The sequence below is a fragment of the Cygnus atratus genome, chromosome 2 (assembly GCF_013377495.2).
Source record: "Cygnus atratus isolate AKBS03 ecotype Queensland, Australia chromosome 2, CAtr_DNAZoo_HiC_assembly, whole genome shotgun sequence".
NCBI lineage: Eukaryota > Metazoa > Chordata > Aves > Anseriformes > Anatidae > Cygnus > Cygnus atratus.
The window spans coordinates 33,904,504-33,918,701 of record NC_066363.1 but is presented as its reverse complement, the minus strand read 5'-3'; positions in this window follow the sequence as shown (position 1 = coordinate 33,918,701).

The following is a 14,198-nucleotide window of genomic DNA, read 5'->3' as shown; positions in this document are numbered from 1 at the left end:
TATTTGTGTTTGGTTTGACATTTTTTTCTTCTTTTTAATAATCTCTAATATTCTACAGTCAAAATGCAAACCACTAATGCTTATTCAGAAGTCATTTCTTTACACTATACTGTTTGCAATAAGAGAGGGAATACAACTAAAACCACAATGCTCTGCTCTAAAAGTGTTGGTCCATGTATGGAAGAAAGTGTCAATTGCTGGTAGACCTTTTAAGTGGAATCATAACAATGACTAAACAAATTACTTCTAGATTTTGTGAGTGAGGTGTAAAGCCGATGTCCAGTTTCCCTGGCATGCTTTCAGAGGGTACCCTCAAAACTATTAACGAGGGATCTTGAGTTCCTATAGCTCTGTAAGAGATGGGTTTTCTGTTGTCCATCAAGATACAAACACCTCACCCATTTTTTCGCTCCTTTCTTGTTAAGTATTTTTGTATTGAGCATTTGCTGAAATTAAAGGGTCAGTAAGTTCTTCCATGTCTCTTCTCCACAGTTTCTGTGATACATTAGTGATATCATCTTCAAGAGCCTACATCAAAAATCTGAGGCTTCAGAAAAGAGATTTTTTTTGCCCAGTGTTCACAAATAAAAAGTCACTACTGGCTTCACCAAGAGGTTGAATAGGAGAAAATGAAACCAAACTGCCCTGTGCTCTACTTGAAAAGAACAGGTTGAGCAGGACATTAATATCCTGTGTTCATGTTTCTCATAACTGAACATTGCTCTGAGAATCTACACATGACACCAAAGAGCACTGGCACACAGGAACAACCTTTGCTTTTGCTGCATCGAAATTTTCTTTGGTTCTCTGTTGGTTGTTTGCCAGCAGGGAACCACAGAGATGTTGGGGATTTTTTTGTGAAAAGCTCTGGGGATTGCTCATTTTTCTTCCCTAAAGGCAGGCTTGCATCATTTTTAAACAAGACTAGGATATGTAGTAATAGACTCAAATTTTCTCCTTGAGCATATCATATGCAAATACCATGAATTTCCATGCCTTAGGCTAAATTAGAGGTTTAGAGGAAAAATTCTTAGCTTTAATTTATGTTCTAATTTTCACAGAATCACAGAATCGTCTAGGTTGGAAGAGACCTCCAAGATCATCTAGTCCAACCTCTGTCCTAACACTAACAAGACCTCCACTAAACCATATCACTAAGGGCTACATCTAAACGTCTTTTAAAGACCTCCAGGGATGGCGACTCAACCACTTCCCTGGGCAGTCCATTCCAATGCCTAACAACCCTTTCAGTAAAGAAGTTCTTCCTAATATCCAACCTAAACCTCCCCTGGCGCAACTTTAGCCCGTTCCCCCTCGTCCTGTCACCAGGCACGTGGGAGAACAGACCAACCCCCACCTCTCTACAGCCTCCTTTAAGGTACCTGTAGAGAGTGATAAGGTCGCCCCTGAGCCTCCTCTTCTCCAGGCTGAACAATCCCAGCTCCCTCAGCCGCTCCTCGTAAGACTTGTTCTCCAGACCCCACACCAGCTTCGTTGCCCTTCTCTGGACTCGCTCGAGCACCTCCATGTCCTTCTTGTAGCGAGGGGCCCAAAACTGAACGCAGTACTCGAGGTGCGGCCTCACCAGAGCCGAGTACAGGGGGACAATCACCTCCCTAGACCTGCTGGCCACACTGCTTCTTATACAAGCCAGGATGCTGTTGGCCTTCTCAGCCACCTGAGCACACCGCTGGCTCATATTCAGCCGACTGTCAACCAGTATTCCCAGGTTCTTCTCTGCCAGGCAGCTTTCCAACCACTCATCTCTCAGCCTGTAGCGCTGCTTGGGGTTGTTGCGCCCCAGATGCAGGACCCGGCACTTGGCCTTGTTGAACTTCATAATGTTGACCTCAGCCCATCGGTCCAGCCTATCCAGATCCTCCTGCAGAGCCCTCCTACCCTCGAGCAGATCGACACACGCAGCTTTATCTGCTCAGTCTTGAGAAGAGAAATCGTGCCACTGTCTTCTCTAGTCAACCTCCAGGCTGGCTGGTATGTGGTCCCAAGCTAAAGGGGCCCTGGAGGTAACTGTTCTTGGGGAATATCCAAATATCACAGGTCACTTTAAATACACATGTCCCTGCCAAATCATAATGATTGCAGGCAGATACCGATTTGTACACCTTTATGATTCAAAGCGGTTTTAAGCAGCCATTTTAACTCTGGAATGGGATTAAGGCAGCATTTGTCAGTGACCCTAGACTTACTCCACTAGTACTTTGCTGCTGTGGCTGCACCGATAAATGGCATCAGTAAGTGATTCCATAAACCTTTCTCCTGGGAGGAAGGTAGCTCTCGCTTTGCCTCCATCATGGTGCTGCACACCTTTTCATATGGCTGCATGAGGCACCAGAGCAGAGAACTGGTCAAGTTACAAATTCTCCCATATTTTGTCTTTCACAAGCTCAGTACCTGCACACTAACTGTATTTGGCTTCTTTGTGACCATTGCCCACTATTGTGAATATGCTGTTTTGATAAAGATCCTGTTTTTATTATGAGTTTTGTGTTTTAAATTATTATTGATGGACTGTGCTTCTATAGAAAGTCTCTGTCTGCTTTTGAAAGTAAATTGACTGTAAATTCTGATTGTGTTTAAAGAACTTCTTGTTTCCTTATGAGCTCTCTTCTAAGTATGAAAGATGAAAATTCGAAGATGTTGTATGACTAAAGAGAAGAGGAAGGTTTTTCAGTCATCAGGGAAGATGATGAAGCTGAAAAGAGAACACAGTGAGCAGTCTGAGTATATCAAAGGTACTGAATGTTGTGACTATTTGTTATTTTTACTGTTTATCATTTTTAACATAGTATGTTAGATGTAGATTGTGTTTTACAAAACATTCAAAAGGTAAGTTCTTCCGCACAGCTTGCTCAATGCAAAAGGAAAACAAAGGGGTGTCAATGTTTACCTATAAAACAATCACACTTGTGAGTGCATGCCAAGTCTAGTTCAGTTCCGTAAGCATAGGATCTCTTTCAGTCTTACATAAAAATTTGATATGTTGCTTAATGAGACCCTTGTAGATCTAAGTATTTACCTACATTCAAGTCTATTTTTTTTGTGACCATGATCTCTTTATCAGACTGTTCTCTCACCCAGTCTGACCTCTAGCCATGCATCTTCATTCTGTTTTTCCTCATGACTGTTTTTCTGCAATGTTGTAAATTACCTAACCCAAGTCGTTCAATGATCCTCTTGTGTTTTTCTCCTGGGTAGCAGCAGGTTCTTTTTCAACTGACAACTGAAGTTGAATAGTGGTTATTTCTATAATTGTATGCAAAATTATTCAGGAGATACTACTTCTCAAGCTTGAGAGAGCTTTACTTCTACATCAGAGCTAGAATATGGAAAGATGTCTGAAGTGGAAGTAGGTGTCGTTTTTATATCTCATCTGAGTGTAATGAGTCATACAGACTGTCCACCTAGAGGGCTATTTTTTAATTATGCTACAAAGTGGTAGTAATGCTTTACTGGACCGCTGATAAATGTATCATAACTCCATTGCCAGAATCAGGTGCAAGAATTTAGTGCATTCCCTTTGGGAGATAACATTTCAATAGTAAGTTATATGTATTGGAAATTTTTCTTAGGAGATGAATAACTAGAAAAACAAGACACACTGTGCACCTGCTACAACAGATGCACAGTTATACAAAGGTTTTTGGAGCTCAAGGATCCTGTAGTGACATAAGGGAACTGCTGAGGAGTTTGCCACTAAGGTCATATATTTGGCCTTACAGTCTTGTCAAGAAACCTTAACATCATTGCCCAGATACTGCCTTAAGTAACTTCCGCCTTTCTGTGAAGGTTTAACAAAGCCCTTTATTGTTCTACTGAACAATACTGAATTTGCTAAAAGGGACCTACTTACTATAGTGGGAGCCCTTTGTAATTGTGCGTCAAAACACTATAACAACAAGGATTAATAGGTTGTGCTGGATCAGTAATCTTCACTCTTTCCATACTGCTATTATTGAAGCAAAAGTATCCTGGGGGGCCAAGCTGGCTATAAAGACTTTGATCCAATCATCAGAGGGTTCGAGTGGTCTAGGTCCAACTAGATTTTTCCACCAGGTGGCCAATTAGATGGCCAAGTGGTTTTAGTTTAGATGGCTTAATTGGAATATGGGAGATGTTGAATCACATCTCTTTCCTATCCAAAGGGACTGGGAACTCAGATTTGCTACTTTACAGGAAAGTTCCCCAACTCCTAAAAGTAATCCTGGCCAAGATATTTTCCATTCTGTCCTCTTAAAGTGAACTATTTTTCATCAGATATAAAAGGTCAGGAATCAATGTGCTGCCTTGGTGGGCTGGTCTGTATTTCAGGTGATGTTTGCCACAGTATATAACACAAGAAATGTGGCCCTTGGGCAGAAATAGAAAGTGATTCCCAAGAAATCTTGTGACCTCAGAGTTGTTGAGTAAGCCTGGGCAGGGTTGAGGACCCACAGTATCATCTCTGCTTCCTCCATAGGTTGTGTTTTGGGAGGAAGAACTGGTCTGTACACCCAAACCCAGGATAAGTTGAGTGTTGGCTGCCTGGGAGAGAGATCTGCTTTCCTGAGAGGAAAACGCTCCTCTCCCTGTTTTTTCTTTTGGGCTGGTGCAAGAGCTCCTCATGGTTTTTTGACCGTCTCTCACTTAGCCCCTTGCAGGGGAACACCACGGCTCTGTCTGCCCCAGTCAGGTGCTGCTTGGTGTAAAGTCCCCTGGCATCACTCGTCCTGAATGCAGCGATTCCCCTGCTGGTTTTAAAAATACATGTGAAACCAAAAGGAAAAAAAAAAAGCACTAAAAAAAACAGAAGCAGTCTAGATGAACCACTGGAGTCTGAAAAACCCTAACTCTCCCCTGTGCCTGAAATGGTGTATGACAGTGGCAATTTTGGTGTGGAGAGGGAACGCAGTGGGTATCTCCCTAGTTGTCTTTGTACCTTAGCTCTGCAGCATCACGTCACTCCTGTGGCTCTCATCTTCATTGTTATTTATAAAGGCTCAGGTCTTGGGATTTCTATCGTCTACATTTTTCTAATGCTGCTTGCCTGGACTTGTCAGGATGAAGTGCTTAGGCTTTTAAAACGTCTGAAAATGAAGTGCATTCTCTTTATTCCCCATAAATATAACAAACATTAGCAAACAGGAACAGAGTGCAAGGACCTAGTTCAAAATTACAGGTGCTTTTAAAAAATTGGTAAAACAAACTTCTGTGCTTCATTTTATGGTATATTTATTATATGTTTATAACAGTCTAAGCAAAATTTCTGGTGCAAGGTTCCATATTTAACAAATATTATAAAATTGCTACCTTTTAACATTTAATTTTCAGCTAATTTTCTTTTAAAGGAATTTTAAATAGTCATATAGAAGATGCTCCTTGGTGAGTGTTGCACTTTTCAGCTATGTGCTATCCATGTTTCCCAGTCAGCCCAGGTGCCACATACCCATCCAGTGAAATCTGCTGTTTTCTGCCTGACACTTTGCATATAGTTCCATATCTGTTGTAAGTTAACATCAGCATGGGAAAGCCACTACCCAAAGGAGTGGCACTGCCAGGCCACAGTCTGACTTCTGCCACGAGTCATTTTTTCTCACCACCTCCCATGTGTGTTGGTATTGACATTTGAGCAGCAGGGGGGAGGATCTGGTTGGAAACCAACCTGGCAAAGGAATGTAATAAAAACAGGTTTCAGTGGGATCTATTCTATGATCTGACTCTCTGCATGGCTGCCCAAACACTTGTGTCAGTGTGATGATGCCTGATTCCTAGGACTGCAAAAATAAATAAATAAAAATAAAAACTGCAAATAAAAAATCCTGTCTTCATGACAAACATGAAGAACATTTTACCTCATCCCAAAATAGCATTTAGTTCTCACTTCTCCAAAGTAGCACATACTCTTGAAACCAGATTAAAAATATAGAAGGTTTTAAGAAATTGAAGTGTTCAATACTTTTCATAACAAAAAAAATCTCATAGCTAAATTCAATCTCAATTCATGAGGACTTTTGACTCCTCGTGCTTTCAGCTTTCGCATTATATTTTGGACATATTTGTTATTTCCTAAATGGTCTTTTTAGCCAGACCTATCCACTGCTCACAGAAAGCCACTGCACATGTTTTATGCTGTCGTAACTCCACTGGTTTTGAAAGGACTCCTCTTGCCTGATGCCCATGAAAGAGAAAAGAAAGTCAGGCTCAAGATTTTTGCAGTCTTAGACAATTGTCAGTGTGTGTTTTGCCATCTGAATAGGTAAGCCCACACCTGAATTTTTTTTTGTACTAAGCAATTTGAATAGGTTGAAAGATCCTTTGGACTACAAATTTCACAAGATCCTAACCTCTAGAAATCACAGCTTTTGAAATGGGCTTTGGTGTGTGGGCAGATGGCATAGCTACAACCTTCACTGCTCTTTGGTCTACCAAGATCCTCTGCAGAACCAAAAGTCTGCCAAAAGTCAGCAAAACAAAATTATTTTCTGGCTTCTTACAATGATAAGAAATGTAGGGGGAGGAGAGTCCTTTAACTTCCCTAGAATTCCTTTTTGTTTCATGTTTCATAGTTTTCTTATCATGTATGTATTGAGCAAATTTTGTGTATTGTTTTAGAGAAGCAGCCACAGGGGGTAAGGAAAATAACTGCTTATCAAAAGTGAAAAATCAATGTCACACAGAAGGAAAGTTGCTTTTAAAATTTTCTCAGTGTATGGTAAAATTACTGTAAAAGGGTGGATTTTGTTTACACTGAACTTAACGTCAACTTTCCTATTGATTTCACTATGAACCTGGCACTGTCTTGTATGTAAAAGGAAAGACAGATGAATGGAAAATGCGGAGAATGAATTCTACCTTCCCTCCTACCTTCTGTACAACTTGTTCACTCCCACCTTAGCCTTAGTCCCTCTCATCATGATTTGAGAAAACTTTTCTTAAAGTAGTATCATTAGATCAAAGGCTAGCAAGGTAAGAAACATATATAACTTGTTGAGCTTTCAAAAGGAAGAAAACCAGTCAGATGGTATAAGAAAAGGAGAAAATACCGGTCCCAAACATTAGATGACATCTGCTTAAAATCCCTTGTTTGCCATTGACAATCCCTTGTTTGCCATTGACACTCAGTTCATTGCCAGGGGACGAAGTCACTCTGCCTGTTCTGCCAGTTCTTCCTTTGAATTAGCCCCTTAAGCACTAATAATCTTGACAAGCCTGGAGTAACAAGAAGAGAGTAACCGTGAAACATCACAAACTATACAATGGGAACATGCCTCTAAATCCTTCTAAACTGCCATTCCCAAGTAAGGAAGAAAAAGGTCACACGAAAAGAATCCTTATGTTACACTACAGTAAATCAAGGCTACTGCGCAGCCTTGCAGAAGAAATGAAATACCAGTGAAAATTTTGCATCACCCTTATTTTCTTCTTTTTTTGGGGGATCTGGAATAACTTTAGTAAATCAGAAGTAATTTACACAAAATAGAAAATATTACTTTTTCGCTGTAAATGCTCTAAAAAAATCAGGGAAGGCTCCTGGTGTTTCTAGATTGCAGGACATCTGTGATAGTTACCCAGATTTCTCAGTTTGCTCAGAAATTGAAATAGAAATGAATGTCTGGAATGGTTTTCTGCTAAAAATGGGCACATTTGAAGAGATGTCAGATTAGAATCTTACCATATATCACCTGACATGTAAACGATCATTACAGGGAACCATCAGCTCGTGGTGTCCCTTGCCCTGGAGCCTGGTAGCAGTGTTGATGATGTTACACCTCAAACAGACGTGCCCTGGGGCCAGGGACTGCCATCATCAGGGCCCAGTCACCACGATATACTTCCACAAAGTAGATAACTGACAAGCCACAATGACTGTCTTTCTGAACCACAGCTTCATCTTGAATATTGTCCTCAGTGGCATAGATCTTTTCTTCCTGATGCAGAAAAGAAGACTAATTTCTTCATTTCTACTATCTGTATCTATACCATAGACACTAAATATATTATACTACAGCATAATATCAGCTGTACTATATGTCAGCTATACTGGAAGTGACAAAAGCACTCCCTGGGAGGAGGGGGGGAACCGGAGCTGGTTGGCCATCTTGGGGCATTCCCATCACTCTGGGGTTCAAGCTCCATCCAGATAATCCACAGCAAAGCTGCCCAAAACGGAACATGTTGTTTTACAGACCCAGAGCAAGGAGGAATCTGCTTCTGTCTCTGCTCTGGTACTGACAGTAACTATAATCACACTCCATTTTCTAGTGGAGAAACTCTTGCACAGGGATGCATCTCTAACAAAAATTTTAGTCTTGGCTCTGAAAGGAGCCACACAATGGTCTTGGGCACTTCACATAGTCTGGAGTTATTCTTAAATATTATTCACCAAAGGGTCACTTTTTGAATGCTGTCTTGAGATGTGATTCTCTTCACGTTTCCATTTCTCTGGCTTTTTTCACAGTATTGTCTTAGATGTGGAAGATCTTCAAATAGTAGGTGCCTGGACCATGTTCCTGAATAGTCTTGCTGTCACTGGTGGTAACGCTATGCCTACACAGCAGTGAAGCATATGAAGATGTCCACAGGACCAGGGTTCTGCTATAACAAATTTCTTTTTAAGGTATATTGTCTGAAACCTTTATTTTCAATACACATTTCTCAGCATACGCTGAGCTGGCAGATGTATATACTTCTTTTTTTTTTCAGGCAGAATTTTATGCAACATAGGAGGAATATGTTAAATGTTTCCTGGAAATGAATGAAATCCTTCCAAGAGTGTAAGCACCAGGAGAAAAAGACATGCGATACCCTGACATAAAAGATCATGCTTAGGCAAAGAAAACAGTTGGTTTTAGGTAAGTAATGTAGTATTATCCTATTACAAATAACCAGTCACATTCTCATGGTTTGTGTCATTTCTCTCTGATGATTTCTAACTTTCCAGTCTTGTGCATTTTATTCATTACAGTTAGTTTACAGTGTTGAAAAAAATCTCTTTTTTCTTTAACAACTCGTACCATGTAGGTGCCATTTCTCCTAATTAATAGTAGTGCCCACACAATTTGACTTTTAAGCTTGGTGGTCTTTTCCTTGGGCTGCAACAGAAGGTTAGGATTACTGTTGTTGGCAGTTTTCTCTTGTGTCCTTTTTTTTTTTTTTAAATGATTGTTTAGTAAGGGATTGAGCAGATGAAAGAATTGGGTTTGCTTCAAATTACTGGGGTGAAATTTCAGAATTTCCACTTGACGTGATAGGACATTTATCGTGTGTTTTGAGCAGAGGTTCAGGGATTTTATTCATAGCAATATTTGAACTTACGGAATGAAACTGATTCAATATGGAGTATCAAGTTAAAAATGGCTTTAGAATCTATTTCTATGCATAGATTCTCAAAGATTATAGGAGAACAGATTTTGTCATACCAGCACCTCTTGTACCAAGGGATTTTTGCCACTGAGTTCAAAAAGATTGGGAAGAGGCCAACAAAGTCCATTTTGTTGATTTTCCCCACATTGCGAAACCGTTTTAGCTACGGGTGCTCTAATAACAGTGCTGGTAACTGTTTTGCTGGGAATGCTGATTGGAAAAGATAATACAGCTGGCATAAACATAAATCTCTCAACAAAGAGATTTGGAAGGGAATAGAAATCTTGCCTATTGGTAGCTAACTCCTCATCTGTGATTCCACCTCTGCTCCTCACTGTCTTCCCAGCCAGTAATTCCAGAACTGAGCTATGCCCAACAAAACCAGAGAAACTTAAAGTGCTGGTGTGGGGGAGTTGGTACCCCTGGCCAGGCTGAGAGCTGGAGTAAGGGTGTGTGGGCATGTGCAACTTCTGCCGATGCTACTGCGGCATGGGGCAGAGCTATAGCCTTCAGCACACAGAGAGAGGAGTTCATCTGCTGACAGACTCACAGCCACCTCTTTCTGTGCTAGGGAGTCCCAGCCCCACTGGTAGCATCCGAACAGCACTTTTCTCAGTTTGTCATCCAGCATGCAAATGTTGGACAGGGCATGGGTAATTCTGGGTGCTCCGATGTGATTTGCAGAGAGGATGTCAATGGAAGTTAGCTGTGAACATACTGCTTGCTATTGCTCAGGTAGGCTCTTTTTGCACACTTTTAGGATGATTATGCATGCAGGACATTTTGGATCACAGGTTTGTCATAATTTTTCTACTTTGAATTCAAGATACAGTGAATCTGGCATTTATTTATTTATTTATTTATTTATTTATTTTCTAGAAAACTCCTGGATTATTGTGCAGCAAAGTGTGCCTATGAATTTTGAAGGGATTGATATGTGGCAGCATAGCCCTGTTAATAAGTATTCTTCATTTACTTCCTGGGTGTGGACGGAGCTGCCTAAAACGGAGAGAGCACTGCTGAGTGTTAATAAGTTCATGAAGAGGAAGGAATTAATGAGTTGTGTGCTGTGATGGCAGCAAAGGCATTGGATGGAAATAACTGTGGAAGGGAAGGATCCTTGTATATAAGTGGATGTGCTGCTGATATGATCTCAGCATGGTCTGGTGAGGTATATCCAACAGAAAAGAACAAAGCATAGTGCCCTTATTCTCAGATGTTTGTGAGATTTCATTTAAATTTTGCTCTCGCTTAAGCAAAGATAGGCTGGTGCCCATCAGGGTGCCCAGAGCTGCCAGAAGTGGTCAGAGGGATGGAGAGCTTTGAGCTAGAGAGGAGCTGGGAAGTGGATGCTGTGTTTAGGCTGGCAAAACAAAGCCACAGAAGGGACGAAGACTGCTGCCTATCTGCCTATCAGCAGTGCAAATATCAGACGGGATAGCAATGAACACATGGCAGTAAGCTAGCTGTGAACAGAAATGTGAGTTTCAAACAAGAAAGTGCTTCCTAACCATGAGACAAATTTCCTAACCAGAAAAAAGCTTTTTGCAGTGAGGTTGGTCAGATGCTGGAAGAGGTGCCCAGGTTGCCATCAAATCGCCAGCACTGGAGAAGAACAAAGCTTGAGTGGATGAGACTCTGAGCAACTTGGCCCAGGTTTGAACTGGCTGGTTAAGCAGGAGGTGGCCCAGATGACCTCCAGAGGTGCCTTCCACCCCGAAGATCCCATGTCCCATTAAAATGAGGACATTCCCAGACACCCTTCACAGCATGTTAGTGACAGGCAGAAACAAAGAAAGGAAAACCTCTCAAAACCCAAACTGCTGTTAAGGCAGAACTTTATGACACGTTTATTGTGCATGTTGGTGGTAGTCAGGAAAGAGACCTGGGGACAAGGCTGTTTTTACCTGGTTTTGTGCCTTACAGAGAAGACACACAAGGACAAGGCAGAAAATGTTTAGCCATCTCTTTTTATATTTGGGTCTCAGTTTAGTAGCAGAAATGATGCTTTCCCTGCATTTTTTGAAACAGAGGAACCTAGCAAATTACTTATTGATTGTCTTTATCACTTTTTTCCTCAATTTATTTTTCACAAGATTCAGTATTTTTTTTGCAGGAGAACTGAGAATGACCAAAGTAATGAACAAAATGAAGTGCTGAGAGTTGGAAAAAATCTATCATTTTTCAATGAAGAAGACTATAGATGAGGTAGAATGGGGATAGAGAAAAGAGTGGGGGGAAAAGATGGGGAGGAAGGAAAAAATCAAAAGAGTATTCAAGAGGAGATGAAGAAAAAGGAGGCACGGGGAAGTAGAGTTTTGCTAGAAAGATTCACAAATTCCATTTATTTTTCAGTTTCAGTGTCAAAGTCTTCTCTTAGCAATTTAAAAAGCAAAATGAAATGGGGAAGCAAAGTGGACCTGACTTTCACTTTTGAATCATGGAATGACAGAGCTTGTAAAAGATGGGGCACTTGCCTGGGCAGAGTCAGCAAGAACAATTTGTAACTCCTCACCCAGTGAGACTGCTGTTCAGCTGAGAGGACCATCTCTCTGGGGGAGAGGCACTTGATCCTTCAGGTCCGTTAATTCCTGAGAGTAGCAGGAAAGATCCCTTAATCATTTGCAACTCAGTTTTCTGTCAGTGTCGTTCCACTGAAATAAAGACAGACAGTTTGGCTCCTGCTCCAGTAGACCTCCTATTGACACAGAAATACATTTGAAGGCCAGGCTTATGTTTTACTGAGCTTCAATTTGATGTGCAGGAAAGCATCATTTTTAAAACAGTATTTTTCTGCACAGCCATATTTTTCACAGCATGGCCGTGGGCAAGGACACATGTCTGAAAACTGAAACAAAAACCTCCACCAGAAAAAAAAAATCTTTGAACCCTTTGGAAATGCCCTGTGTTCGTAGCCCACAGGCAGACAGTAGTGCATGGGCTGGCATCTCTCCAGCGGTGGCTCAAAACCCCAGTGCAATTACTAATACCCTGAAGAAAGACGTCATTCTGGGGAAGGCATCAGGCACTTCTGGTTGGACTGCTTGACGCAGCAACAGAGAAGTATGCTAGCTTGGCAGCCGAACGTTGCAAAAGGGGCCAAGCGAAAAACCAAGCGTCTGTGCTAGTACAGAAGAGCAATTCTTTGATGCTTTCTTCTACCCCTCCTCACACACGTTTCCTACTTCCACTATGGCCAGCACAGTGTAGCAATAGCCTCAAGCAGCAGCAAATGTCTCTGATAATGTCTTTACCTTGCACACATTTTCTATCAGGATATGTTGTCTTTCTTTCTCCATTTAATGGGGTTGATACTCCTCTGAACAGCTTAAAATTTGCTTTGCATCCTCTCCTGAATGTATTCTCTTAAATACATCCTTGCTACTTCCCCTTCCAATATCTCCTTTCAGCTTTCAGAACACTCAGTTGCCAGTGGTCTCTGGGTCTATATCCTCCTTTGGATCCCGAAGACCTTTCTTCCCTATCTGATCCATCTTTCCTAGGTGGACTGGCTGTCCTCCACTCCCAGCCCGCTGAGCTCAACTCTGCTATTGTCTTTCAAAGCATTGTGCCACCTCAGGAGAGTAAGGATCATGGCTGGGGCACTCTCCTCCTTGGAGAGGAAGAGAGCAGGGTGTGTGGGCAGAACTCAGTGTGTGTGGTGGCAGCCTGGGAATCAGGTTGGAATTGATCCCACATGGCCAGGGGCTGCTTTCTTCCAATCACTATATCAGGAGTTGCCATTGGCAGCATCACCAGACTCATGTGGGCTGCATGGTGGAGGGCTCTCAGGGACCTCAAGCACATCTACCACGCTGAGCTGGTTACTGCAGGTGGCAATTGTGTTCCCGATGTGCATTCACTGTTGGGAGATGCCAACATTGCTTCAAGAGAAGAAGAGATTTGCCACATGTTCAGAGTTGTGTTTTCTACACACGTGCTTTGGTAAGAACAGTGCATTAGTAGCTGGTGTGCATGGCCCTGTTTTCCTCAGGAAAATAATTTCTAGATGTACTTGCTTTCACAAATGCTTTGGGTTGGTACCAGATGATAGTTTGGCCACAGACTGAAAGGACCTGACAGCTATGATTTTGTTGTTGTTGTTGCCCAGTTGCACCCCAAAGGAAGCAGTGAAACAAATGATCACCCATGAGATCGTGCCAAAACGTGGGATCAGAGTTTAAGACTGAATGTAAAATTTTGAGACGAATTCAGGAGCAAATCAAGCTCCAGCCAGTTCATATAGCTGCATGATCTGAATTGGGTTTGGCAGTGAGGGCAGGATATTTAGAAATTACACATTTATGTCTATGCATGAAATCATGTATGAGAACATGTATAGTGAGATGGTTTATTAACGTGAATATGGGCTTACGTGCCTACAAATGGTTTTAGCCATGTGTGACTCACTAGCAAAGATCATAGAATCATTCAGGTTGGAAAAGACCTCTGAGATCACCTGGTCCAACCATCACCCTACCACCAATGTCACCCACTAAACCATGTCCCTAAGCACCACGTCCAACCTTTCCTTGAACACCCCCAGGGTTGGTGGCACCACCACCTCCCTGGGCAAACCATTCCAATGCCTGACTGCTCTTTCTGAGAAGAAATGTCTCCTCATTTCCAACCTGAACCTCCCCTGGCGCAACTCGAGGCCATTCCTTCTAGTCCTATCACTAGTTACCTGTGAGAAGAGGCCCAGCTCCCCACACCTTCCTTTCAGGCAGTTGTAGAGAGCAATAAGGTCTTCCCTGAACCTCCTCTTCTCCAGATTAAACAACCCCAGTTCCTTCAGCTGCTCCTCACAGGACCTGTGTTCCAGGCCCTTCACAAGC